At 42.9% G+C, this 11,622-nt stretch overlaps 1 long non-coding RNA gene across 1 annotated transcript; it reads left to right on the top strand.

The window, feature by feature from the left end:
* The first annotated feature begins 573 nt into the window (after positions 1 to 573).
* Positions 574 to 2,576, top strand: LOC119879122. The gene is made up of 3 exons (XR_005387340.1): positions 574 to 712; positions 1,454 to 1,513; positions 2,549 to 2,576. It is a non-coding gene; the product is annotated as an uncharacterized LOC119879122 (long non-coding RNA).
* The last annotated feature ends 9,046 nt before the right edge of the window (positions 2,577 to 11,622 follow it).

The raw sequence follows: 11,622 nt of genomic DNA, 5'->3' as shown, positions 1-11,622 counted from the left end.
CCCCAGCCTCCCCCGCCGACCCCCGCCCCCGCGGACCACCCCGCCGGCCTCAGGTCGCGCCCCCCGCGGGCCGCCCTCAGCCCCATCGCGCAGTGGGGCGCTGCTTACCGCAGGCCGAGTGCGGGTCAGAGCCCTGCCCCAGGGGGAGCCGCCGGTGGGTCCCGGTCCAGGCCGCGGCTTCCCCAACGGCCCCCGCCCGGGTCCCCCCCAGACTGATGCGCCTCTGCCCCCCGCGCCTCCTTCCGTTGAGGCCGTTGGAGCCCGGAGCGCGCGGCCGCGGGGGGCCTGGCCTGGGCGGGGCGGCGGGGCGGGAGCCCGGGGCGCGCTGCTGCTTGGCCACTTTGGGCTCTAACCTCGCTCCTCCCCTGGGCTGTGGGGTTTTTTGATTACAGGAAACTAGAGGACTGTAGGGAAGTGCCGCCTTGAGCGGGCTGAAGCGACTGCTGTCACTACTACATTCTCTTCTAGGTGTGACAGCGCCTTGGATCTAGAGACAAGCTTCTTGTTCGCCAGGAGCACCCCTGCAATGTGCATTTTCGGGTCATATCCGCATATAAATGCCTGTTTTTAACTCATGCACAGGTTCTTAGCAGAGAGTCATGTTTTAGTTCTAGGATTATGCTTATTTCTTTCTTTAGGGTTGCTTTTGTAATGAATCAGCACTTACATACACCTCTACTAGGCAATCATGGAGTTGGCACCCCAAAGAAAGGTAATTTTCGGTCATTTTTAAAAATGTAACAAACACAATTATATTTGCATTTTAGGCCTCGTTTAATGATGTGACCTCTAGAATGCTTATCACATCAGTTCATCGTGTTTTTTATTTTATTTATTTACTCATGATAGACACACAGAGAGAGAGAGAGAGAGAGGCAGAGACGCAGGCAGAGAGAGGAGAAGCAGGCCGCAGAGCCCTGCGGGAGCGGTCGCGGGACCTATCGGGTCTCCAGGATCAGGCCCTGGGCTGAAGGTGGCGCTAAACCACTGAGCCCCGGAGCTGCCCGGTTCATCAGGTTTTGCGTCTGTGGTGCTCCGTCCTTGAATAGGACATTTCATACCACTCTTCCACAAACATTTAATGTCCTTTGAATTCTGAAAATTCTGTTCTAAAAATATTTGCAACAATTTGAAGGACTTTGAATTTGTGAAATTGTGAAATAAAGTTGAAACAGTAGAAAAGTTTATTCGGAGGGGATTGACCTCTGCACATGTGTTTGAGTTAAAATAATGATGTAAAAGTAAACTTTGTGTATTTCTTCCTGTACTTTAAACAGTATTTTCAGATTCTCAGTGTAGAATTAAACATTGCTGATACTAAAAAAGAAATACATCTTGTGTCTTCCCCCAAGTAATACTATGGTTGCCGAGTCGTGAGAAATAACACCACAGTGATTATGTCCTCAACTGCCAGGCTTTTTCTTTTTTTTCTCTCCTGCTACCGTATAATTAGCTTCACCACATGGACTGAATTCTATTAGCTGAGCAGAGACAGAGCAATGTCAGCTCTCAGGTGAGTATGGCTACTTCCAAACTTTTTGAATCTGCAAAATGTACAACTCAGAGCTAGTGAAAATTCCTCTCTCTTTCTTTCAATGACAGAGGATATTTACCCCCGGATCCTCTGGGATGGTATCTGAAACTCTGTAGACACTCCTGGAAACTTTAGGATTTTAGTACTTTTTTAAGTTGTCAGTAATGATGCAGTTTGTTGTACAAGTCTGCAGCTTAGGACCTCCAAGGACCTCTTCCTTATTTACAAATGTTTCATTGCCTTTTTAAAAATGTAAAATGCTCTTACCAATATTTTCTGTGTTTACAAGCAGTTTAGCTTGACTCTTCTATCGCAGGCCTAGTCTTTTCTTTAGCACGTTAGTTTGGGCGTGACTATTTGTCAAAGTACTGAGCGTTATGTATGCCTACTCCTTATATTTTGATGTCTGGTCTTCTCTTTGCAGCATTATATTTAATTTGAGCCAAACTCTATGTATTTAACATATCCTGAACGCATTATTCCTCAAATTCAACAAATTCTTTATCACTTAAATTCTAATTTGGAACTTGTCAAAGTTTTGTTTCATGAGTCTATAAGGAGTGGAAGCAAAACATTTGTAATGCTGTGTTTTTGTTGCTTTCACATGCATGATCTCAGTAATCACTTTGAGTTGTTATTAGCAGTGCAGCATTATTCCAGGTTTTTAGATCTAAGGACTGAGATTGAGGAATGTGTAGTAACTTACTCAGTGTTTTTTTTTTAATAAAAACTTAGTGTTTTTAATTAATGAATATTAGAATTGTTATTTTTCTGACTCTAATCCCATTGTCCTTTCTTGTACTAATTATCTCCCCTTGAGAATCTTTACATATAGGTACTTCGTATATTTTGTTCCCCAAATAAATTTTGAATGAAAACAGATCAGATGATTACTGAAAAGAAAATCCTTCCCCTCCTGTGTAACTAGTATATGTTTTGAACTCAAATGTATCATTTTGCTTTTTATTTAGGAATTTTTTAATGTATATATATTTTTATTTATTTATGATACAGAGAGAGAGAGAGAGAGAGAGGAGAGAAGGCAGAGACACAGGCAGAGGGAGAAGCAGGCTCCATGCACCGGGAGCCCGACGTGGGACTCGATCCCAGGTCTCCAGGATCGCGCCCTGGGCCAAAGGCAGGCGCCAAACCGCTGCACCACCCAGGGAACCCTTATTTAGGAATTTAAAAAGGTTAAATAAGTTTTCACATCATTTCGTACAATGAATAATTCATTACCTGATACATATTTTTATCTCCAAGGACTTAAATACAGTAGACACCTCTTGTGTATTATGACAGGAGGGGGAAGAGCCCACATGTACTGTTTGGTTCCCATGACCTTTTCTGTATCCTCCAGGGACACTTGCTGGTGTCCGCTCATTTCCTCCCTTGACACGTAGAGGGAGGCCACACTGAGGCAAGAGAAACATGGCATGTCTTTCTACCCTTTGAGAGGTGCTAAGCTTTTTCTCTGGCATTAATCCGGTTTTGCTTCTACATCAGGAAAGGAACCTCAAGAGGGAAAATACACCATCTTCTGGGTCCTGACCCCCATGTAGTCCAGGCTGTTGAGTTCCTCTCAACTGAGCATCTTCCATTGAATTGTTATTTCAAAGACCTCTGTGTTTCAGAAGCCTTCTAGTTTAGGACACCTGTTTCTGGGGCGCTCCCTCTCTCTGCACAAAAATACCAAGTCAGAAGGCCCAGAGCCCCGCAGCAGTGTCCTCTCCCAGTAGACCTGCTTAGCTGGGGAGAGTCACAGTCAAGTAGCAAAGCCAGCGCCAAAGGGCTCCCATTCCACTCTCCTTTACCTCGGAGAGGGAATTGAGACCTTTTCATGGTATCTGGAAACAAAGGAACTCTTTATCAGCAGGTTGAACCTTCCCTTTGGGCACAACTGTTCTTTAAATTAAGGTAAACATTGTTTTTTTTTTTTTTTTTACCTATTTAAAACATTAATGCCTTGGCTCTAATTTTGTCACCTTGCTGTATTTTAATTTCTCCAGGACAAAATAATCGGTTTACTTTTTTAGATTTTCAATCTGATTCTCCCCCTTATGCATTGCATATTATAACAAATAGTAATAGAACTTAGCCAAATAGGCTGTGACAATTAATTTTTTTATTGGAGTTCAATTTGCCAACATAGCATAACACCCAGTGCTCATCCCGCCAAGTGCCCCCCTCAGTGCCCATCACCCAGTCACCCCAACCCCCCACCCATCTCCCCTTCCACTACCCCTTGTTCATTTCCCAGACCTAGGTGTCTCATTTTGTGACAATTAAATTAATAATTCATTTTGGTTGCAAGTGTTTAGGCCTTGTGCTTTGACTGATATATGCAAAAATGATAATTTATTACAAATAAATTCATATACTTGCACTATAGTTTGATGAACCAGTAAATTTTGTCTGCATGACTGTCATTAGACAGAAAGTTAGATCATTTCAAATATATATGTTTGACTTCATGAACACCTGAAATGACGGCTCGCGTAAGAACATGTTTTTTTTTTTTGTCCCTAAATTTGTATGAACTTACTTTAAGGTACTAAGTACACTCCTGTATTTCTGAAGTCTTGTACACTTAAATATAAAGAACTAAATATAACCACATTCAATTCACATTCCAAAATAATAGACTCAATTAATTTGCAAGTTCATTCTAAAGTTTCTTATTTTCAAGGAGTAATTCTGTTTGTAATATAGTAAGCCAAAGTATCTTTATGACTGAGTTTGCTCATAGGAATCGAGCAAATAGCCTCTGCACAATGACACCGCTGAAACAGCCCTGCTAAGTTTTTCTCGCGTGGGAGTCAGGTGCATATTCTAATAGAAGGAGATGGCATTCCTGGTTCCCTGGGTGGAGGTCAGCTGGGCTCTGAGTGACTGTAAATAGCAGGAGGGGAAAAGGCTCACTGGAAATCCGAGTTTGTGGTGTCCAGGGGCCAGCAAAGTTATCTGCCTGACAGCGTCTCAGGGGGCTTTAACGCCCCAACCACCTTTTCCACTAGAAGATTTTAAATTGGATCCACGTGTCAGAGAGTCTAAGACCTAAATAATTTCAGAACATGGGAAATGTACCTGTTTCTTTCAAGTTGTTAATTAATGAATACTTCGATAAAAACCTTAGTATTTCCTTAGTGAAGAATTTGGGAGGCATCAACTCAGGTTGTAAAACTCAGAGAGTGTGTGGTGGTTGACATGGGGAGTCTTGAGGCCCCAGGGCGAGCCCAGGATTGGTCAGGGCTTTTGTTCAGGTGAATGGGTTTTCCCTAGGCCTGTTTCAGATCCCTGAGCTCTTTTCATGGATGCTGGCTCTATCTCCTTTTTACCAGACACTTGGGATTTGTGATTCGTCATCTTCCTTTTCATAGTATCTTTGATCTTATGATAAGTAAAATCTTGCCCCCCCCCCCCCATTTTTATCCATACCAGGTGTTACCTAGGCCCACTGCGCAATAGAAGTACTGGCAGCTCTGCTACCTGGTTCTGGTTTGCTGTAAACCATTAGGCCCAGACGACCAGACGTGATACCCTATAGGGTTTCAGGGTCTTGCTTGTCTCCTTTCCTTTCTCTCCTTTTTCAGAAATGCTTGTATTGCAATGTTAAAATTTTATGAAAGCATCATTGTTCCCTGCTTTTCGGTTTAGATGGAAACATAACTCTTTTTCTGAAAACATGAAAGTATCCCAAACCTAAACATTCCTAGAAAAAAGCATACCAATGTGCACATGCAGTTGTCTTTGCAAGTTTGCTAACAGTAATTTGGGTTGATTTGAAACTTCACTGACATTTATTTATTGAAAGATTTTGTTAATCAGAGGGAGAGAGTATACCAGGGGAGGGGCAGAGAGAGAGAGGGAGAGGGAGAAGCAGGCTCCCCGCTGAGCAGGGAGCTCAAAGTGGGGCTGGATCCCAGGACCCTGGGATCATGACCTGAGCTGAAGGGAGACACTTCACCGACTGAGCCACCCAGGCACCCCAAAACCTTAGGTTACCTTTAAATGAGAGGATAATACAGTTTATAAATATTCTGAATTACATTTATCTAAAGAGATTCAAAATTTTCCTATCAGAAGAGTATGAGCTTAACTCCTGGAATTGTCACTTGATTGTCCATTTGAAAGAACTGTGTTCCTTTGGCTAAGTTGTCATCATTACTTTCATTTTCTGTATTAAAAGATCATCAGGGTGTCTGGGGGGCTCACTGGATTAAGCCTCAGACTCTTGATTCTGTCTTGATCTCATGAGCCCCACATTGGGCTCCATGCTGGCTGCTGGACATGGAGTCTACTTAAAAAAAAAAAAAAAAAAGGTTCGTCATCTTCCTCAGTGTTTATTCCTTATGAATGTCTGTAGGGTAAATACCGTTTTCTGTTCTACCACTGAAATGGGTACCTTATTCTCATGGATGCATTGAGATATTTTCCTCTTGTTGAGTGACCATCTGATGTGTGATGTCTGTGGAGTGTTCTTGGTAAAACTTGTTGGTCACTTTATTCCTGCTGGCCTCAGGCTCACTGTCACCATGACTCGCCCACTGCTTATTGGTCTTCCCCTCTCATTTCTTCTCTTACCCCAATGGTTAGCAGTATTTTTTCCCTTTCTACCTTTTTTTTTTTTTAATGATGGCCCATTTTAAGAAAAATAGTGCTTATAGGCTCTTTTTGTTGTAAAAAAAAAATATTTATACCAGAAATAACTCTCGAGCCAAAATGGAGGAAAACATATGCTTATGTTTACACCTCGGCTTGCTTATGTTAAGGAGTGAGAGGTTGTCCTATGTTTTTTTTTTTTTTTATTTATTTATGATAGGCACACAGTGAGAGAGAGAGAGAGAGAGGCAGAGAGATAGGCAGAGGGAGAAGCAGGCTCCATGCGCCGGGAGCCTGACGTGGGATTCGAACCCGGGTCTCCAGGATGCGCCTTGGGCCAAAGGCAGGCGCTAAACCGCTGCACCACCCAGGGATCCCAGGTTGGCCTATGTTATTGCCTCAGTGTTGCATGAGCTCAGGACTCGTTTCTTCTGTCTTTTCCCATTTCTCCATCTGCAGACAGTATCCAGGGTAGAATAGAATTAATATCTTGTGATCATTTGCCACGGTTTAGTTGTGAACAAGTAGGACCGAACAGACATATAGCCCTGCTAAACGATCACTTCTATGTGGAAAATAGAAGTCACATCAATTCATCTAAAACCAAGGTTATTTATTATTTCTAGAAAATTTCCTTTTATATGTTACTGATTTAAACTCACAACTTATTAAGGTGCCTACAGAGATAAGTATATATCTTCCACGAAAGCTATCTTGTCAGTGTCTAGGAAATAGTTCCCAATTAAGTGGGTAATTTCAATGTTCTTTGGTTGCTTCCTGACAAGTGTTTTCTTGCTGAAATGGGTGTTTTCTAACTGCGACTTGATGAACGTTCCTGGTGGAAGTGAACAGAGGTGTCAGTGGTCCAGAAGGTCGGGTTCTCAGATCCTCATGTGTTGGCTGAAGTTTCCACCTTACTTTCTTGGCAAGGGATTGGACCTCTTAGAGTTCATTCTCGGGGCTCATCCGCAAGGGGATGGAAATCCCTCTCTCCGGGTCCCGCCTGCTGGCTCCGCAGCCTCCCTGGAGCAGTGGCGGCCCTGCTCCTCCTGCGGCCCAGTGCTCAGGAGCTGCGAGGGGCTCCGGCCTCTGGGCCTCTGGGCCTCTGGGCCTCTGTGCGGTTGCCCTGCAGGCCTGAGCGCACGTTCCTTGCCTTCCCTTCCTCGTGTGCTTCCGCTCCCCCTGGCCTTAGCACCTCGCAGGAGAGCCCCTTGCCCTCCCTGCCTTGCTTTTGTTCTCTTTTTGTTTTCTTTTTTTTAATAATAAATTTATTTTTTATTGCTTTTGTTTTCTAAGGCAGAATGGACTTCCCAGTGTTTGTGGTAATGACGTGCACTTAAGGATGTTTAAAGAAGTGGCCTTATAAAATGCATATTTGTATTATTAAGATAGTGCTCAGGTTGCCGCTCCAGAAAATAGGTCAGATCTTCCTGTGAGATCCAGGGGCCGGTTTCTCCCTGGTCTTTTTTTTTTTTTTTTTTTTTAATTTTTATTTATTTATGATAGGCACACAGTGAGAGAGAGAGAGCGAGAGAGAGAGGCAGAGACACAGGCAGAGGGAGAAGCAGGCTCCATGCACCGGTAGCCCGACGTGGGATTCGATCCTGCATCTCCAGAATCATGCCCTGGGCCAAAGGCAGGCACTAAACCGCTGCGCCACCCAGGGATCCCTCTCCCTGGTCTTAATTCCAGGAAAGGTTGTGCTTTTCTGAAACAAGTTGTCATTTGGTCTTAAGTACCAGCACATCCTCTATTAAGTGAGTTTTCCTCTTTCTGTTTACTGCTGTGTGTTATTTTCTTTTTGAAAATAATCTTAATTTCCTTATGGCTATTTGTTAATTTTATCCATTCTAGAGAAAGCCTTTGTGCAGTACCGAGTATGCTAGAACTGTCATCCAAATAATGATATATTTTTCTAGACTGAAGAGATCTAGATGTATTATTGTGTTTCATATCTTTAATACTTGACGGCTTTAAACAAAATAAATAGCTGTTCATGCATGACTGATAGGGTTTTAGTTTTTGTCACCCAGTGAAATAGGCTTGGGGATTAGCCATAGGTCATCATCAGTTTAAAGAGAGGAAAATGCACTTGTTTTAATATCTGTGTGATCGAGATACCAAGCTACATTTTCCTCTCTAGCAGAGATGTGTCACACGAGGTTGTAGCTGTGTTCAGTGTAGTGTGGATGGATGCAAAATGGAGGGAAACGTTCCAGTCTGAAGCATTGTCATCTTTTCTCCTAATGAGCCTAAAATTCTAACAAACAATGCACTTTTGGTTTTTTGTATTGTTTTTTTTTTTTTTCAGCAGGTATAATATGCTTTCATTTTATTCATATGATAGTTTACCCAGTACAGCTCTAGGCTCCAACACCTTAAAAAATAACTCTCCTTTCCATACAAATATCACATCAAAATTCAGGTCCAGATTAATTTCACACACATTAACCTCCAACAGTTAAGCAACGATTTCCTCTGAGATACTTGCTACTCTCATTTCACAATGGATTTGGTTCATATAAATTGATGAAGACAACAGAAAAGAAAGAAAAGAAAAGAAATGAAACGAAAAGTGTTTTCTGGACTTAGGTGATTTTGCTTTGTTTTTAGTAAAACCTAAATGCATTTGTTAAGTTTGTGGTGTCTTGGGAAGACCAGAGACAATCCAGTTACACATTCTTTTTTTTTTTTTGTATCACTTTTATTGTTTTCAGTTGTTTGATACTGTTTATTACATGGTTCAGATATTTGACTGCTCTGGTTGAAAATGCCTAAATCTTCTGAAGCTTTTTGAGGACATTAATTCTCTTCTTACTTCTGCCTGTCTACCGCTGAGCCCAGCACAGTGTCTTCCATGTGGCGGTTTCAGATATCTGGTCGACTGATTTTTTTTTTTTTTTTTAATAAACTGACACCAAGAGGTTATAAGCTGTAACTTTATAATTTGTAGGACAAAAGCTCTGGACTTTGAAGGGAAGCCGTGATCACTGCTCGGTCCCTGCCCACCCCAAACTCTTAGGCCCCAGATGCAGCCACTCTGGACCCTTTGAGATGCTTGTCTGTTCTCCGCGTCCTTGTATCTGAAGAATGAGTATCTGCTGCAACTTCTTGGTTTCCAGGCTCGGGTGCTGTCCGCGTTCCTGCGTGGAAGGGACAGATTGGCGCCCCCTCGCATGCCTCCCCACGCACAAACTCACGCCTCCTCCCACCCGCGGTGCAGACACGGCTCTGCCGCAGAATCAGACCGATGGCCAGTGAGGGTGTTTCCTAACACGTAAGCACCAGGTGCATGGGAACCTGGGAGGCTCACATGCCATTTCCAGGCTCGCACAAGTTTTCATTTCTGGAAATTATGGTTCGTGAGGCAGGATGAGGCCTAATCAACATGTGTGACTCTGGCTTAACAGTCCGGGTGTCGGTGGCCAACAGACCCCTCGCAGTCTGGAAAGCCAGCCGTGTGAGTCAGGGAGAAACAGAACCAACTGGAGGTAAGTGTGTAAGTAGATCTACTTTAGGGAGTTGGCTCACACGATGGTGGAGACTTGGTGACTCCAAAATCTGCGGGGGAAGGCCGGCAGCTGGAGGCCCAGGAAGAGCAGACTTCTCCCTTGCTCGGGGGAGTCAGCCTTTGTTCTAGGCAGGCCTTCACCTGATTGGACGAGGCCCACCCACATTATGGAGGGTGATTTGCTTTACTCAAAATTGCCTGATTTAAATTTTTTTAATTTTTATTTATTTATGATAGTCACACTGAGAGAAAGAGAGAGAGGCAGAGACATAGGCAGAGGGAGAAGCAGGCTCCATGCACCGGGAGCCCGACTTGGGATTCGATCCCAGGTCTCCAGGATCGCGCCCTGGGCCAAAGGCAGGCACTAAACCGCTGCACCACCCAGGGATCCCGCCTGATTTAAATGTTAATCTCATCCAAAGCCACCCTCAGGAAACAGCCAGAAAAGTGTTTGACCGGCTCTCTGAGACCACACTCCAGGCGACCTGACACATCAGATTAACCATCACACCATCAGAAATTCATCCTTGAGTGGAAAAATCTCCTCTTCATACATCAATACACAGCAGCTGTTGTGGCGAACACTGTCGGTCTCGCACGCATCTCTCCTGCTCCGCGGACAGACAAGCCCCTTTCCCAAGACAAGGTCTTGGGAAATTCTTCACCCCTCTCCTGCTTGCTCTCTGGCTGGTGGAACTCCTGTCTTTTTCTTTCTTTCTTGGTTTGCTTCCTCAGTTTTGGTGGTTTGCTGAGACGTATTTTGAAAATATTGTCTTTCCATCTGTGGCTTGTTTTTTATTCTTTATAAGAGCAGAAGTTGTACATTTTCATGAAGATTAATTTATCATTTTTTGTGTTTATGGATCATATTTATGTTGCATCAGAGAAATCTTAGTCCAACATAAATAAAAAGACATTTTCTTATATTTTCTTGTGGAAGTGTGATGTTTCAGGCTGTACATTTAGGACCGTGGTTAACTTTATGTTTGTATATGATGCAATTTATCAATTTCTTTCTTTTTCTTTCTTCTTCTTTCTTCTTCTTTCTTCTTTCTTTCTTCTTCTTCTTTCTTTCCTTTTCCTTCTTTCTTTTTCTTCTCGTTCTTTTTTGGTATTTATCTATCTCTAGCTGTTTCCACAGATTTGCTGAAAAGACTTTTCTTTCTCTGCTCCCTTTTATTTCTTTTTCCTGTCTTACTGAAGTGGCTGGAACCGCATAAGAATGTCACACAGAACAGTGAAAAGTGGAGGCCTTGTCCTGTCACTGATCTCAGAGGGAAAGTGTCTACTGCTCTTCTGTCAATGTGATGTTAGCTATGGTGTTTTTGTACACGACTTTAATCAGTTTGAAAAAGTTCCCTTCTGTTTTTAATTTGCTGGGGATGGATGCTGCTTTTTCTGCATTGAGATGACATGTGCGTTTTCCTTTCTGCTATTAATATGGTGGATTATACTAGTTGTTAATTTAATTTGATTATTAAAAAAGATTTTGTTTACTTATTCATGAAAGACACACACACACAGAGGCAGAGGCATAGGCAGAGGGAGAAGCAGGCTTCCTGCAGGGACCCCGATGCAGGACTCGATCCTGGGACCCTGGGATCATGACCTGAGCTGAAGGCAGATGCTCAACCACTGAGCTACCCAGGTGTCCCCAATAGTTTAATTTTAAACCAACCTTGCATTGAACCTCAGTTGGTTGTGATTTATCTTTTTAAATATTGTTAGCTTCAATTTATTAACACTATGTTGAGAATGTTTACACCCATGCTTGTGAAAATTTATTTATTTTATTTTATTTTATTTTATTTTATTTTGGGGGAATGTCTTTGGTTTTGGTAGCAGAGACTTCGGCCACTTATGGGCAGGCCCTCGTCCACTTCTCTGCACAGTTTGTCTAGAATTGGTTTGATTTCTTTTTCTTTTTTTTTCTTGATTTTATTTATTTATTTGAGTGAGTGAGAGAGAGCGAGAG

Source organism: Canis lupus, unplaced genomic scaffold, assembly GCF_011100685.1.
Source record: "Canis lupus familiaris isolate Mischka breed German Shepherd unplaced genomic scaffold, alternate assembly UU_Cfam_GSD_1.0 chrUn_S302H462, whole genome shotgun sequence".
Lineage (NCBI taxonomy): Eukaryota > Metazoa > Chordata > Mammalia > Carnivora > Canidae > Canis > Canis lupus.
This window is presented reverse-complemented; position numbering and strand designations above follow the sequence as displayed.